The sequence below is a fragment of the Benincasa hispida genome, chromosome 8, assembly GCF_009727055.1.
Source record: "Benincasa hispida cultivar B227 chromosome 8, ASM972705v1, whole genome shotgun sequence".
Lineage (NCBI taxonomy): Eukaryota > Viridiplantae > Streptophyta > Magnoliopsida > Cucurbitales > Cucurbitaceae > Benincasa > Benincasa hispida.
In genome coordinates, this window is record NC_052356.1 from 20,644,459 (window position 1) to 20,661,532 (window position 17,074).

Sequence of the window (17,074 nt, forward strand, 5' to 3'; positions counted from 1 at the left end):
AGTAGAGGGTTGGAGGAAACTATGATCGCACTATACGACCAAACAAGTGAAAGAAGGATACTGTCTATCGTATAGACTTTGGTGCTTCATCGTTTAGTAAAGGAACACGATTGTTTAGGAAAATAGGTTTGATCATTTATACGATCGTTTAGTGAAGCTCACTTACCATGCGATCGTTTAGTAAAAATCTACACAATCGTTTAGAGAATGGTACATGAACACGATCGTTTAGACAAACACTTGAAAGCTGTCGTGTAGTCTCTCATGAGCTAAACGATTATCAGTGTACTTAATGAAGCGATCCTTTACAAAATGAAAACATTTTTTATTTTATTCTTCAGTTATGAAAACTGAATACAACCTCCCACTTTCACGCAGGGTAAAGGAGAAACCACCCACAATTATCTCATAATTGTTTTAATTGTAAATAAATATAATAACTAACTTATCATATTATATTTATAACCTATAGTTTTAATATTACATCATATATAACATTTAAACCATAGTCATTTTCTCCTTTACTTGATATAAATCATATTTATATCATTTTCCTTTGATTAATGTATCTCATACATCAAGTCAACTATATCATACTCTGACTAATGTATCCCATACATCATGTCAACTATATCATATATAATTGAACCAGTTTGATCATATCATATATAATCAAACTCCCTCTTGTCAATTTGAACACTTCAAACTGACCTAAAAACTTATTGATGTGAATTCAACCATTTAACCATTGCATGTACCTAAAGGACCAATTACAAGAAGCAAGGCAAGAAGATTCAAGAGGCATTCACACTACATCTTCAAAAACTAGCAAAGTCACAAGAACTGACAAATAATTTTGAGAACAAAGTTTTATATAATGTTAGTTCAATGAGTCAAGAAGAGAATGACATGAAGATGGCATGGGAAAAGTCCTATAGTTTGGAAGATGACATGATGGTCAAAAAAAGTGTGCAGATTTTGTGAAGAAAATGTTGTCAAGTGTGCACTACATGGGGAAATGTGATGTCATACTTTGTCAAGCATGCATATCTACTTTGTCGCCATCTAGAGCAGATATTTAAGGCAATTTGAAGACTTTCTACATTTCTAGTTATGCATTTTGACTTATAATTTAGTACGCAATTAAGTTTCAAGTTTCTAAATATTATTTTCTACAATTGTATTTGAATGACTTTTGAGTTTCTTGGTCAATCCACGACCATTTGGCCTATAAATGGCTTGTAATGTTATTCAAAACTCGGATTATCGATGTAAAAGGCTTGTACTTATTCAATCCTTTGGTGTTGTCTTTTTCTTTCAAATCTTGCTTTAGATTTGATATTTAAATCAATTCATTGGATTAGTCTTGATCAAGCTAATTCTGAAGTGAGTTGTCTTAGGATCTAAGAGTGACTATCATAGATTCTAAGTTCGATCTAAGTAGCTTTCTTTATGAGTGTTTGCATGGATCCTAGAAGGACCTCTAGCTTTGCATCCAACAAGCATCACGAGTGCTTATCATTTGGTATCAGAGCATTTGTTCATCATTCTTGGCCGACTTTAGAGGTGTTATCTTTATTTTATTTCAATTTTTTTTTCTCCATAGTAATCGCTTATAGCTTGTAACAAGATATAGTACAACTTGTCTTGAAAACTTCTTCAAATCAAATCTTGGATCATAAAGAAAAAAAAAAGAGAAAAAAAAAAAGAAGAAAAGAAATCAAAGGTCCAAAGCACATGAAAGTTTCTTGTCATTCATTTGAAAAAAAAAATCCAGATTTGTTTTATTTTTAGCCTACATTTACTTACTCTAGTCTTAGTTTGTGAGAATTGATCATTTTGAATTGGTTTTTATCAAACTTTTAGTGAGATTACACCAAAAATATAAGCCAACCCTTATATCTTTGACCTTGTACCCAAATCCTACCCTTGAGTGATAAACACAAGTGTTCTTAAGTGAAATTGATGAAAAGTGTGGTGAGGTCCTTTTATTACTAACTTTAAAATGTCACAGGGTGAAGGAGTACCACAAGTACAAGATACTAATATGGCGATTCTTCAAGCCATTCAAGGCATGATGGAAATGATGAGGGAAGATAGGCAAGAAAGAAGGGCACAACAATAAAGAGTCTTACAAGAAGATGGGGGAGTAATTGACTTAATTGAACAAGAAAGACAAATTGGAGGAAGAGGAAACATGAAAGGAAGAGGAAGAAATAATATGCACCCTAGACGAGGAGAAAGAATCCATGAAGATAGAGATAGTGGAGTCAAGCTCAAAATTCCACCATTTTGTGGAACGTCGGATGCGGAGGCATACTTGGAATGGGAAAGGAAGAAAGAACATGAGTTTGATTGCAACACATTTAGTGAGAATAAGAAGATGAGACTTGCAATTGCCGAATTCTCTAACCATGTGGGAAATTGGTATCAACATCTTAAATCCGAGAAAAGGAGGAAAGCGGAGGATCCCGTTGAAACTTGGGAAGAACTTAAAGAAGCCATGAGAAAGAGGTATGTTCCAAAACATTATGAAAGAGATTTGAGAACTAAATTGCAAGTTTTGAGGCAGGGAACAAAAAGTGTAGCTGAATATTATCAAGAGATGGAAATAGAAAGAGCAAATATTCAAGAAGAAGAAGAAAACACCATGTCTAGATTCCTTGGAGGTTTAAATCGAGAAATTGCTCATATCGTTGATAGATATCCACAACTATACTTGGAAGATATGTATCATTATGCAACCAAAATTGAATAACAATTGAGAGAAGAAAAGGAACCTTCCAAGAGGTATAATTCTAAAGCTAATACCTTTCCAAATTCTAAAGTTTGGAACAATGATGGTTTTGTGAATAGGGTGAAGCAAAAGGGAAGTTTGTGGCTCCTAAAAGAGTGGAAGCCGAGAGCACCTATACTAAAAAGAATGAAGCTTCAAAGGAGAAAAGAGAGAAATCTAGTTCCATTCAATGTTGGAAGTGCAAAGGATTTGGGCACATGAGCAAAAATTGTGTCAATAAAAAAGTCATGGTCATAAGAAATGGAATTATTGATTCAAAAAATGAATGTGATGAACAAGGTGGCAGCCTTGAGGAAGAATCTGAAGCCTTTGATGATGAGTATATTGAAGAAGGTAAATCCATATCCTTAGTTGCAAGAAGAGTACTTAATGTGCAGATCAAGGAGGAGAAAGTTGAAGATCAAAGGGAGAACTTATTTCACACAAGGTTCTTGATTGAAGGAACCCCATGTAGCTTGATAATTGATAGTGGAAGTTGCACAAATGTAGTAAGTAGTTCTCTTGTAAAAAGACTCCAACTCACTACTCGTTCACATCCAAAACCATATAAACTTCAATGGTTAACAAACAAGGGAGAATTGAAGGTAAACTCTCAAATGAAGGAACTCTTATTCAAGATTACCTATGAGTGGAAGCGGATCTTTCCAATTCATTGTGACAGAATTACCGCATATACATTCAAACATACTTTCATAATGCTAAAGGGATCAAGAAATCATACCAGATGAAGATTTCTCGAGTTTGAAGCCCAATCGTCTACCTCGAACAGTCACCACTCAAACAGAAGGAATCGGAGAAGACGACACCACTTAGAGCTCTCAGTATTCTTGAGTGAGAATCCAAAGTGTGGGCTTTTGTTCGGATTTGGTAGAGGGAAGAAGGAAGAGCGACCGTACATAACGATCAAGCAAGTAGGAGATGCGGTCGTCTATTTCATAGACAATATGCTTGATCGTTTAGGTAAAGTGTACGATCGTGTAGTAAAAATAAGCGATCGTCTCAGCGATAGTGTAGAAAAAGGTAGATGATCGTCTATACGATCGTGTAGGAAAAAGGGTGAGTGATCGTCCAAAACGATTGCGTAGAAAAAACTAAGTGATCGTCTATACGATTGTTTAGAAAATACCGGGAGCTAAACGATCACTTAGTAAAAAGGTAAACGATCGTTTAGATAATAGCGCGCGACGGTGTAATTGGTACACGATCGCTTAACAATATCGTATATGTAAGCGATCGTGCAGTCTTATCGTATAGGCACTGATTTTCTAAACGATAACACTGTCTTTTTCACAATACCCGCGCATACCGAGATCAACATACCGTATGCTATTTATAATGCATTCATTCGTTATTTTAAACGAAGAGGCGCCTTCCCATTTCCTTTCAAAATCGTTCAATTAATGTGATCTTATCACATTCATAACTTATAAATTAATATAAAATATTGATTATAATATTTTTTCCTCTACTAGATATAAATCATATTTATATACAATTTCCTCCAAATTAATGTATCTCATACATAAAGTTAATTATATCATATTTAATTAACTCATTCAATTATATCATATATAATCGAACTCTCTATTGTCAATTTGAACATTTCAAATTGATCCAAAAACTGACTCTCAACTTATCCAAGCTACCAAGGGGACCTTATGAACCTATGGCTCGAAGCTCCAACGGTACGTGAATAGCTAACTAAACTCTTTAGTCGCGATATCAACCATCTGTTAACTACCAGACATTCCACTAAAGACCAACGGTTGAACTCTTCTTGCCATAGATATATTTATATGTCCATTGGATATAACCAATCATCAATACAATGACCCTTCACAGATGCTCATAATTACAACAGGCCAATTTACTGTTTTGCCCCTGTAATTACATCTTCCTTCTTAAGTACCACTGATCCCTCTAATGAACAATACAACAAAGTCTCACTATGTGTGAACACCTATCAAGCCATGAGAAGGTGTGTGGCGCCACATCATTCAAGCCCTGGAATCAGCCCTTAAGGGAGTTATCTATCTACTTACCCCTAACTCGAGGAAGAACTGAATTCCATCTTGTGTAGCTGAGTTCCCAGCTCCCAAATCAGACGAATCCCCAAAATGGTAGGTTTGAGTCTGCATTCTGGCCACTTGCAACCATGCAAATCAAAGGATCGCCCTCAATGGTAGGAGTTCACAACTCACTCAGGATTGAGGTCATGTTACCTATGGTCATCCTAGTGAAGTAAAGTCTCAGTTATGAACAGTGTTATATAACGAGATGTTAACACTTCGTGGTCAGGTCTTATACAAACTCTTTGTATAAGACACCCCTGCTCACATGTCCCTTACACGAATGATCAGGATCAGATCATCTGTGACAAGTCACAACACTTGTTCCATTCCATAAAGCGGGTGATAATGGGTATAAATGCACGTTATTACAACGCAAAGTTATAAAACAATGAAGGATTGCGATGGTAAAAATATATAAAATTGCGTCCAAAAGCATTAAGTTTATAACATTACGATCGCATGCGTCCATTGCATTAAAAACAGCTAATTTATGTATTTTGTGCAGAAAATGCATTGGCGCAAGGCGAAATTGCGATCCAAAGAAATTAACGTCCGAGCACATAAAGAGATTGCGATCGTTTGCATTCGCAAAAATCTGCTCAAGGAGGTGGCCGCATAGAGCCCGCGCATCAATGTAAAAGCTTAATAAATCACGATGGGACAGAAAGCTGATAACGGCCGATTTCAAATTAAGTTGACAAGCTGTTAACGACACTGTAGCAAGTACATTCAACTTTTCGGTGACAATTATTCGGCGCATCAAACAGAGAATTAATGACATCCCATCAATGCAATCATTTGAGAGAAAAAGCTCTTCACCCTGAAGCTCTATAAATACCGAAGGCCACCTTCATTGAAGGAGTTCGGTTTTTCATTCCAGTTGAGTGATGTGTGGAAATTGAAAGTCAATTTTATTCGATAACCAACTTCTCTTGGATGCGGTATGCGATGCATGTTCCTAAGATATGCGTTGACAGTCATGCGTTGGAATGAAAATTGCGTTAATGAATGTATGCGATGACCATGCATCCTGCCACAAGTTTTCTTGCATTTACGCCAAGTATAACATGGACGCAAGTTTCTTAGGTAATCCGAGGTCGAATACAGGGACTTGTAACTATATGCTTGCAGTTATTGTGCATGCGGCGGTTGAATAAAAGAATGGAAGGGATATTGCTATGTTAATCCTACTCCTACTCTATCTAACAGAAAACACAATGAGAATATGCATGAAAGGCAGAGATGCGACAAACCTTGACATGAAATAAATGTGTGGGAAAATAGATAAAATGTAGAGATGTTTTCATTGCAAAACTTAAAAGTGATCGCAAGGGCAACCCTAGTCAATGCAATCCATGCAATTATGCTACAACCATACATGGCAAGTCATTTTCCAATGGAAATTCGGTGCTCCTAATTCTAAGATGCATATGTTGAATGCAAAAGTGTCCATAGAGCTTATTCCTATGTCTCTACTCTTTTCCTATGCGATGAGCAAAATACACACAACGCTGTAGTGACCGCATTCAATCGTATTCTATCTCTAAGATGCATGCGATGCGTTAATAACAAATACTGCTCATTCCTAAGCACCTATCTCTTGTATTATGTCTTCTAATCTGGCTCTTCCAAGCCTAGATTCTAACCTAACCTTCCCAAGCCTAGATCATGTCCTTAGACTACCCTCCCGAGTATCCTTAATGGACGAATGAAGCAAACATAATACAAGACAATCGCATAAACTTCGCTGACCTAAGATTGTTACTATCCCTAGTGAACAATGCAACCTTGCTTAATGCGTCCAACCACTTACCCTCTCGGGCAGTTGATTGTTGCTGACTTCACTCATAGACAAGCAATGCGTTAGCCCATAGACAGGTGTTGCAGCAGCTTCACACTAAGAAAATAAGATTACTCACATACTCGCACAACGCACACCTTTCGGTGGGTTGCTACATGCTTTATATCCCTAATCCATATGACTAAGTATGCAATACCCAAGCAATCCCACTAAATGTTGCAATGAAAGTAAAGATGCTAAGTAAGAAGATGGAGATGAAGTCGAAGGAATAGAGAAATGCATTGAAAACACATTGTATTAATTGCTTAATTCAAAATGTCATACAATACAATATAGAAACAGAAAGGAAAAAGAAATGACCGGCTGGAAGTAAAACTTTGCTTCCAGCGGATGTGCATCAAGGCTGCCGGTTGGTGGCATGGATGGGCAAAGGAGCTGACTCTCTCGAGATCTAACTCTGGTCGAAGGCTCTTATCGTCACTTGGAATTGATGACGGAGATGAAGAACTCTCAGGCGTCTCTCACGCATTTTTCCTGGATAGCGGAAGAAATCCCCAGTTGAGGGATAATCTCCAGATGATTGAATTTCAGCTCTTCGGCTTCTTATTATAGAGCTTGGATCGCCGACAGCATTAATTGGACTGCTCTAAGTCTGACGTTCGGTGTGTTAGTCCTTTTTTGAACCTCTACCACTAACGACATGGTAGGTGAAATGTCAATATCATCTTTGGATTTCTCGAGGTAAGATGCGTTGATGCATTTATTCTACCTACCTTATGTTGATCCCATTAGTTGCCTTGTCCGCACAGCCGCAATCAGTCAATGACCGCATTCGCTTGATGCACGTAACTCTCATGCGATGGATTCATACGATGATTACCACAATATCCATGCGTTGATCGATGTGTTTGCCCTTGTGATGGAATGTTTCTTTCGTATGCGGTCGTCTATACGGTGGTCCGGTTTTCGCGTTTGTGGTTAATTTCCTGTATTAGCTATAAGATAGAACATTGAATGCATAATTAATGCAAAATAACGGGTTAACTAAGATTCGACATGTTGATCGATGCAAACTCATATTCTCGTGAATTTCTATCATGATCGAGGCATTTCTGCCTAACAATCTTCATAATTCTAAGTAAAATGCCTAAGATGACATGCATTTCTGCATTTCATCACTGAGCCATATAGAAGATAGTTAGCCTTTGTTCTTAGTTTCCTTATACGTAGAAGGCAGAAGCGAGAGAAGGGAAAAGACACTAGAAGATCATCCTCATCAGCTCAAGAGAATGCGAGGGAGCATGGAAAACAGAGAGAGGGCCGACTCTTATGAGAGCAAGAATATCTTTTGAGCAAAGTAGAGAAGAACAGTGTAAAAGCCTTGGGAAGCAAGAAATTGTACCATACTCTTTATCTTTATTTCACATTATCATTCTGTATTTTGATTTCTTATATAGAATGGAAACTTGCATTTCTACATCTATTCACCCTCTTTACAATATGCATGAGTAACTAAACTTTCGAATGGGTTGAGAAGTACTTAGCTAACATGACCTAGGATCTTCATTGCATGCGATCATCTTGTCTTATGTTGCGTTCATCACCCCTTTAGAGCTACTCGAGAGAGAGTCTAAAGAAAGAACCTAAGACTTGAGAGAGCTAGGTTAGAATCTAGACTTGAGAAAGCAAGATTAGATCTGCATAAGCAAGAGATAGAGACTTAGAGATAAGCTCTGTTTGCCAACATGCATCGCATGCACCCTAGAGATAGGTTATGGTAGTATGTGGTCGCCTTGTGTATGTGTGTGTCATTCGTCATCGCACCGACAAGAATAGAGGCTTAGATGTAAGTCCTATAGACATCATCCCATACATCCCATGCTTTTAAAACTAGAAGCCATAGCATTTGCATTGAGAGATGACTTGTTGTTGTATGTATGTAGCATGATCGCATAACATGAACGCAATCTTAGGAAGTGTTAGCTAAATCCCTTCTCAACCCGTTCCCCCGCATACTCATCGTATCTTTCGTATTATTGACTCTTTTCTCAACTCCACCGCATAAACTTTATACTTCAAACAACATACTAATCAATGCATTGTTTTATTTGTCACCGCAAAGAGATCTAAAATTACCATCGCACACTGTTTCCTTAGTCCCTATGTTTGACCCTGGGCTTACCAGGCAACTCAGTAGGATTTATACTTGGATCTTGCTGAGAAAACTTGCATGCACAACGCATATTCCACCATCACATTCTACACCATTATTTCATCGCATTAACAACACGTATCAGCGGGCCGCATCCGTAGCGTTACCAGGATAAGGTTTCCCTCCTATATCCATATACTACAGACCATTTTGGTTATCACTCAAGACATGGTCCACTTGTATGTCACCACATATATTCTTAACTTACATACAGATAACTAGGATTTTAAGTTAATTGGTTTGTGGTAAAATGAAAAAATCTAAATGTGCAAAGTCAAGTAGTGAAGTAAATATCATTTATATTACACATCACAAGTGTTCGTACAAAGTTGTTTACAAACTACTGGACACGAGACTTTAGGGCACAAACCCCAACACCAAGTTCTTATTTCTTTTACTTTGGGAAGATATAAGGATGAGGTTCTTTGCGATGTACTACCTATGCATGCGGGTGATATGTTATTGGGCCAACCTTGGCAATATGATAAAGAAATCACATATGATGGTTTGTTGAACAAGTACACATTTACTTTGAATGGGAAGAAGTTTACTTTGCTTCCATTATCTCCATATGAAGTACAATGCGATCAAGTGAAATTAAAAAGAAAAAAAAAAGAATTTGAGGATCAAGAGAAGAGAGAAGAAAGTAAGTTAAAGGAGAAGAGCGAAAAAAAAAAAAGGAAAAAAGTGAGGGGCAAAAGGTGAGTGAAAACCAAGAGAGAAAAAAGAGTGATTTTGAGGAAAAAAGAAAGAGTGTGAGTTTGAATATGAGAAGGGGGGAAGAGAGGAATATATTTTCATTCGAAGCACCAAACTTTGTACTTATGTGCAAAGGAATGTGTTTAGTAATTGAACCTAACTCTAATTATGGTTTGCCTAGTGCTTTTAAGTCTCTTTTGCAGGAATTTAATGACATGTTTCCACATGAAGATACACCTACAGGTCTGCCTCCTTTAAGAGGAATTGAGCACAAATTGACTTCATACCTGAGGCAATGCTTTCAAATATGGCAGCCTACAGGACCAATCCATTCAAGACCAAGGAAATTCAAAGGCAAGTGGAAGAACTCATGGATAAAGGTTATGTTCAAGAAAGCATGAGTTCTTGTTCGGTTCCAGTCATTTTAGTGCCCAAGAAAGATGGAACATGGAGGATGTGTGTTGATTGTCGAGCCATCAACAAAATAACAGTAAAGTATCGACATCCTATTCCTAGATTGGATGACATGCTAGATGAATTACATGGTGCAAACTTGTTTTCAAAAATTGATCTTAAAAGTGGTTACCATCAAATTCGAATGCATGTGGGAGATGAGTTGAAAACGGCTTTCAAAAAAAAATTTGGTCTTTATGAGTGGTTTGTTATGCCATTTGGTCTTACCAATGCACCAAGTACTTTTATGAGACTAATGAATCATGTTTTAGAGAATACATTGGAAAAATTGTTGTAGTATACTTTGATGATATTCTTGTTTACTCAAAAAATTTGAATGAACATATGTTGCATGTCAAGACAATTTTGCTTAAACTTAGAGAAGAAAAGCTTTATGCCAATTTCAAAAAGTGTAGTTTTTGTCTAGACCAAATCAATTTCTTAGGATTCATTTTTGGAAAGGATGGGGTGACAGTTGATGAAGAAAAGGTCAAGGCTATTCGAGAGTGGCCAACACCAACCAATGCAACCGAGGTGAGATCTTTTCATGGTTTGGCTAGTTTTTATAGAAGGTTTATTAAGGATTTCAGTAGCATAGCCTCACCATTCAATGAACTTATTAAAAAGAATGTGAAATTTGAATGGAAAGAAAAGCAAGAAAATACATTAATGAATTGAAAAATAAATTGACTAGTGCACCTTGTCTTGCTAACTTTGACCAATCTTTTGAAATTGAATGTGATGCAAGTGGGTAGGATTGGAGCTATTTTGATGCAAGAAAAGAGGCCAATCATGTTCTTTAGTGAGAAGCTAAATGGAGCACAACTTAGCTACCCCACATATGATAAGGAATTACATACACTTGTAAGGGCTTTGTAAGTTTGGCAACATTACTTGTGGCCAAAAGAGTTTGTCATCCACACGGATCATGAAAGCTTGAAGCACCTCAAAAGCCAAAAGTTGAACAAGAGGCATGCTAAATGGGTAGAGTTCATTGAGACATTTCCATATGTCATTCATTACAAGAAAGGTAAGGATAATGTGGTGGCCGATGCATTATCAAGAAGGTATGCATTATTTTCTTCCCTTGGTACAAAAATTCTTGGTTTTAAATACATGATTGATTTGTACAAAATAGAGACATCTGAATTTCATGATGTGTATATTCAATGTTTAGAAGGGAAAAACGTGCATGATTATATTTTGTTTGATGAAATGCTTTTTAGGAAAGGAAAACTTTGTATTCCTAAGTGTTCCATTCGAGAGTTGCTTGTGAAGGAAGCTCATGGGGGAGGATTAATGGGGCATTTTGGGGAATTTAAAACATATAACCTGTTGGCTGAACATTTTTATTGGTTGAAAATGAGATAGGATGTGAATAAAGTGTGTAAACAATGTTTCAAATGTAAGGTGGCTAAGTCTAAGGCACAACCACATGGTCTTTACACACCTTTAGATGTTTCTAGTGAACCTTGGGTTGACATTAGCATGGATTTTGTTTTAGGACTACCAAAGACTAGAAGACATCATGATAGCATTTTTGTGGTAGTTGATAGGTTTAGTAAAATGGCACATTTCATACCATGTAATAAAACAGATTATGCTACTAACATAGCTAATCTTTTCTTTAGGGAAGTGGTTAGATTGCATGGGATTCCTAAGACCATTGTTAGTGATAGAGATGCAAATTTTTAAGTCATTTTTTTAAAGTTTTGTGGGGTAAATTGGGAACTAAGTTTTTGTTTTCAACAACTTGTCACCCACAAACCGATGAGAAAACTGAGGTGGTTAATAGAACATACATTGGGAACTTTGCTTAGGTCATTAATGTCTAAAAATCTCAAGTCTTGGGAGGAAACTCTACCTTTTGTAGAGTTTGCTTACAATAGAGCAATACATAGCACCACTCATTGTTCACCTTTTGAGGTTGTGTATGGCTTTAATCCATTCACTTCGTTAGATTTATCACTCTTGCCACCTAATATGTTTACTAGTGATGCAATTGTTTCAAGAGCAGAATACATCAAAAATTTGCATAAAGAAGTCAAAGAAATGATTGAAAAGAAGAATCAAAAGCTTATCAATAGCAAAAACCAAGGGAGAAAGAAAATTATTTTTAAACCTGGTGATTGGGTTTGGGTTCATCTACGAAAGGAAAGGTTTCCAGATCAAAGGATGTCTAAAATTCAACCAAAAGGAGATGGTCTATTTCAAGTGATAAAGCAGATCAATGATAATGCCTACAAATTGGATCTTCGAGGTGAGTACAACATTAGTTCTATTTTCAATGTGGCTGATTTGACTCCTTTTGATGTAGGGAATCAAGACCTTGATTTGAGGACAAATCCTTTTAAAGAAAGGAGGGATGATTTGAATTCAACCATTGAACCATTGCATGTACCTAAAGGACCAATTACAATAAGCAAGGTAAAGAAGATTCAAGAGGCATTCACACTACATCTTTAAAAACTAGCAAATTCACAAGAACTGACAAATAATTTTGAGAACAAAGTTTTATATAATATTAGTTCAATAAGTCAAGAAGATAATGGTATGAAGATGACATGGGAAAAGTCCTATAGTTTAGAAGATGACATGATGGTCAAAAAAAGTGTGCAGATTTTGTGAAGAAAATGTTGTCAAGTGTGCACTGTATGGGGAAATGCGATGTCAAACCTTATCAAACGTGCATATCTACTTTGCCGCCTTCTAGAGGATATATTTAAGGAAATTTGAAGACTTTCTACATTTCTAGTTTTACATTTTGACTAATAATTTAGTATGCAATTAAGTTTCAAGTTTCTAACTGTTATTTTTTACAATTTGCAATTAATTGTATTTGAATGACTTTTGAGTTTCTTGGTCTATCCACGACCATTTGGCCTATAAAATGGCTTGTAATGTTAATCAAAACTCAGATTATCCATAGTAAAAAGCTTGTGCTTATTCAATCCTTTGGTGTTGTCTTTTTCTTTCAAATCTTGCTTTAAATTTAATATTTAAATCAATTCATTGGATTTGTCTTGATCAAGCTAATTCTGGAGTGAGTTGTCTTAGGATCTAAGAGTAACCATCATAGATTCTAAGTTCGATCTAAGTAGCTTTTTTTGTGAGTGTTTGCAGGGATCCTAGAAGGACCTCTAGCTTTGCATCCAACAAGCATCGCGAGCGCTTATCACTTATTCTCAACTTAAATCCATTGAGCTACCAAGAGGACCTTATGGACCTGTAGCTTGAAGCTCCAACGGTACGTGAATAGCTGACTAAACTCTTTAGTTATGAGATCCACCCTCCATTAACTGTCGAACACTTCACTAAAGACCGACAGCTGCACTCTTGTCACTACAGATATATTTTTGTGTCCATCAGATATAACCAGTCAACAGTACGATAACCCTTCACATATGCTCGTAAGTACAGCTGGGCCAATTTATCGTTTTGCCCCTATAGTTACATCTAACTCATTAAGTACCACTGATCCCTCTAATGAACAATACATCATAGTTCTACTATGAATGGACACCTCTCGGGCCTTGAGAAGGTGTGTGGTGCCACATCGTTCAAGCCCCGAAATCAGCACTTAAGGGAGCAAACTATCTACTTACCCCTGCTTCGAGGAAGGAGTGAATTCCATCTTGTGTAGTTGAGTTCCTAGCTCCCAAATCAGAAGAATCCCCAAAGTGGGAGGTTTGATTTGACAATCTAGCCACTCGTACCCATGCAAATAAAAGGACCACTCTCAAAGGTAGAAGTTCCCAACTCACTCAGGATTAAGGTCATGTTACCTATGGTCGTCCTGGTGAAATGAAGTCTCTTTCATGAACGGCATTATATAATGAGACTAAACACTTCGTGGTCCAGTCTTATATAAACTTCTTTGTATAGGACACCCCCACTCGCATTATGAATGATCAGGATCAGACCATCTGTAGCACATCACAAGACTTGTAACTATCTACAAAGAGAGCAGCATCCATAGTGTCACCAGGATAAGGTGTCCCTCCTATATTCATATACTACAAACCATTTTGGTTATCACTTAAGGCATGATCCACCTGTATGTCTCCACATACATGCTTAAGTTACAACGATAACCAGTGATCTTAGTTTATTGGTTTGTGGTAAATGCAGATAAAATATCTCAGATTTCATAGACAACAATGAAGAAAATATCTCATGTTATTACATCACAAGTGTTTGTTCATACAAGTGTTTACAAACTATAGAACCCTACGAGAGTTTAGGGCATTAACCCCAACAGTCCTGACACTTAATCAACATAGTTGAATCCTGAATCTTAATGCATTTGTTTCTAGTTCTTTATGGCCGCTAAGGACCCAATTACATCTAGGAGCATGTAAGTTACTTTGGGCATGGTCTTTCCGGCCTTAATTACGAATTAGGATGCTCAATTCGTTCAAAATAATTGATTGTCGGCCTTTCTAGAGATTAGTTAATTCACATCGATTGGGTAGCTATGCATGCATAATTTGAATATATGATATGTTGGCTGAAACAATGATTTAATTTACATTGAATGAGTACTTGATCTGAGAACTAAATGAATACATTATCATTTCATATATCCATTGCACTTTATTTCAATTTCACGCATTTATCTCTTCAACATACCCCCCCTCCCCCCGGTTTATCGCTCTAGTTAGAAAATTAACTTAACAAAACCAATAACGCTTCTCTAAGGATCGACTCGAACTTACCACTATTTCTACGTTTAAGTAGTGATAGAAGTAGTTCGATATTTATAAATTTTCTTTTGACCAGACTCGAAGCTTATTAACGATGTAATTTTTGGTCCTATCAACCATCCACAATGACAGATCGAACTCCTATTGCTCGAATGACATTGATAGACATCCCTTGGACTAGACAGTAAAGGAATTTGCCCTAGTCCTTGGTGACATTTGTTGGGGTTGATGCCCTAAACTCTCGTTGGGTTCTGTAGTTTGTAAACATTGTATTGAACAAACGCTTGTGTTGTAATAATATATCATATTTTTCTTCATTCTTGTCTATGAAACATGGGATGTTTTATTTGCTTTACCACAAACCAATAAACTAAGATTCTTGGTTGTCATTGTAATTTAAAGCATGTATGTGGAGACATACAGGTAGATCATACCTTAAGTGATAACCAAAATGGTTTGTAGTTTATGGATATAGGAGGGAAACCTTATCTTGGTGACGCTACGGATGTGGCCCTTTTTGTAGAATAGTTACAAGTGTTGTGTCTTGCTACAGATAGTCTGATCCTGATCATTCACGTGGAGATATGCGAGTGGAGGCTCCTATACAAAGGTGTTTGTATAAGACCGAACCACGAAGTGTTATAGTCTCATTATATAACACCATTCATAACAGAGATTTCACTTCATTAAAATGACCATAGGCAAAATGACCTCAATCCTGATTGAGTTGGGAACTCCTACCTTTAAGGGCGATCCTTTGATTTGCATGGGTACAAGTGGCTAGATTGTCGACTCAAACCTACCACTTTGGAGATTCGTCTAATTTGGGAGCTAGGAACTCAGCTACACAAGATGAAATTCACTCATTCCCCGAAGCAGGGGTAAGTAGATAGATTGCTCCCTTAAGGGCTAATTTCGAGACTTGAACAATGTGGCGCCACACATCTTCTCAAGGCCCAAGAGGTGTCCACTCATAGTAGGACTATGATATATTGTTCATTAGAGGGATCAGTAGTACTTAAGGAGTTAGATGTAAATATAGGGACAAAACGATAAATTGGCCCAGCTATACTTACTAGCATTTGTGAAGGGTTATCGTATTGTTGATTCGTTATATTCAATGGACACATAAATATATCTATGGTGAGAAGAGTGCAGCTGTCGATCTTTAGTGGAATGTCTGGTAGTTAATGGATGGTGGATCTCGTGGCTAAAGAGTTTAGTCAGCTATTCATGTGCCGTTGGAGCTTCAAGCCATAAGTCCATAAGGTCTCCTTGGTAGCTCAATGAATTCAAGTTGAGAATCAGTTTTTGGGCCAGTTTGAAGTGTTCAAGTTGACAAGAGAAAGTTTGATTATATATAATATGATTAAACTGGTCAATTATATATGATATAGTTGACATGATGTATGAGATACATTAATTGGAGGAAAATGATATAAATATGATTTATATCTAGTGGAGGAGAAAATGACTATGGTTTATATGTTGCATATGATGTGAAATTAAAACTATAGGTTATAAATATAATATGATTATATTTATTTTTAATTAAACAATTATGAGATAATTGTTGGTGGTTTTTCTCCATAACTGTACATGATAGTGTGAGGTTGCATTCAGTTTTCGTAATTGAAGCATAAAATGAAAATAGTTTTCATTTTGCAAACAGATCGGACAATCGCTTCACGATTAGTACACTGCCTATCGTCTAGCTAACGAGAGCATACATGATAGCTCAAGTTTTCCTAAACGATCGTGTACACGCGCAATCGACCTAAACGATCGTGCATAGCTTTTCCTAAGCGATCGTACGCGCAAGCGATTTTATCTAAACAATCGTCTAAACGATCAGGCCCCGATTTACTAAACGAATGCGCACCCTTTACTAAACGATCAAGCACCCATCTATACGATAGACACAAAATCTCTCCACTTGCTTGGTCATTGTAAATGATCGTAGTTTCCTATTCCCCTCTACCAAATCCAATAGAGCCCACACCTCCTGGATTCTCACTCCGAGAATACTGAGGTTACTGAGTGGTGGTGTCCTCCTTGCTGCCTCGTGTCGTGTAGAAGACAGTTCGGTGAGCGACAACGAGATTGTTGGACAATAGCCTTGGCGTGCACAACGACAGCGAGAGGTGTTGTTCCTTGACGATAGCAAGAGTATGTCTCTCGTTCCTTTGTTATTTTTTTGTCAAAAGCATGTCGTAATTTATTTGTAGATGCATAACTTGTTGTTTGATTGTGAATGTGGTATTTCTGTCACAATGAATTTGGAACGATCTTGCTTCCGCTCATAGGTCCTCTTTGAAAAGAGTTCCTTCACAT

At 37.0% G+C, this 17,074-nt stretch overlaps 1 pseudogene; it reads left to right on the forward strand.

Moving 5' to 3' along the window:
* Positions 1-2,197: 2,197 nt before the first annotated feature.
* Positions 2,198-13,166, forward strand: LOC120083969 (annotated as a pseudogene).
* Positions 13,167-17,074: the final 3,908 nt, after the last annotated feature.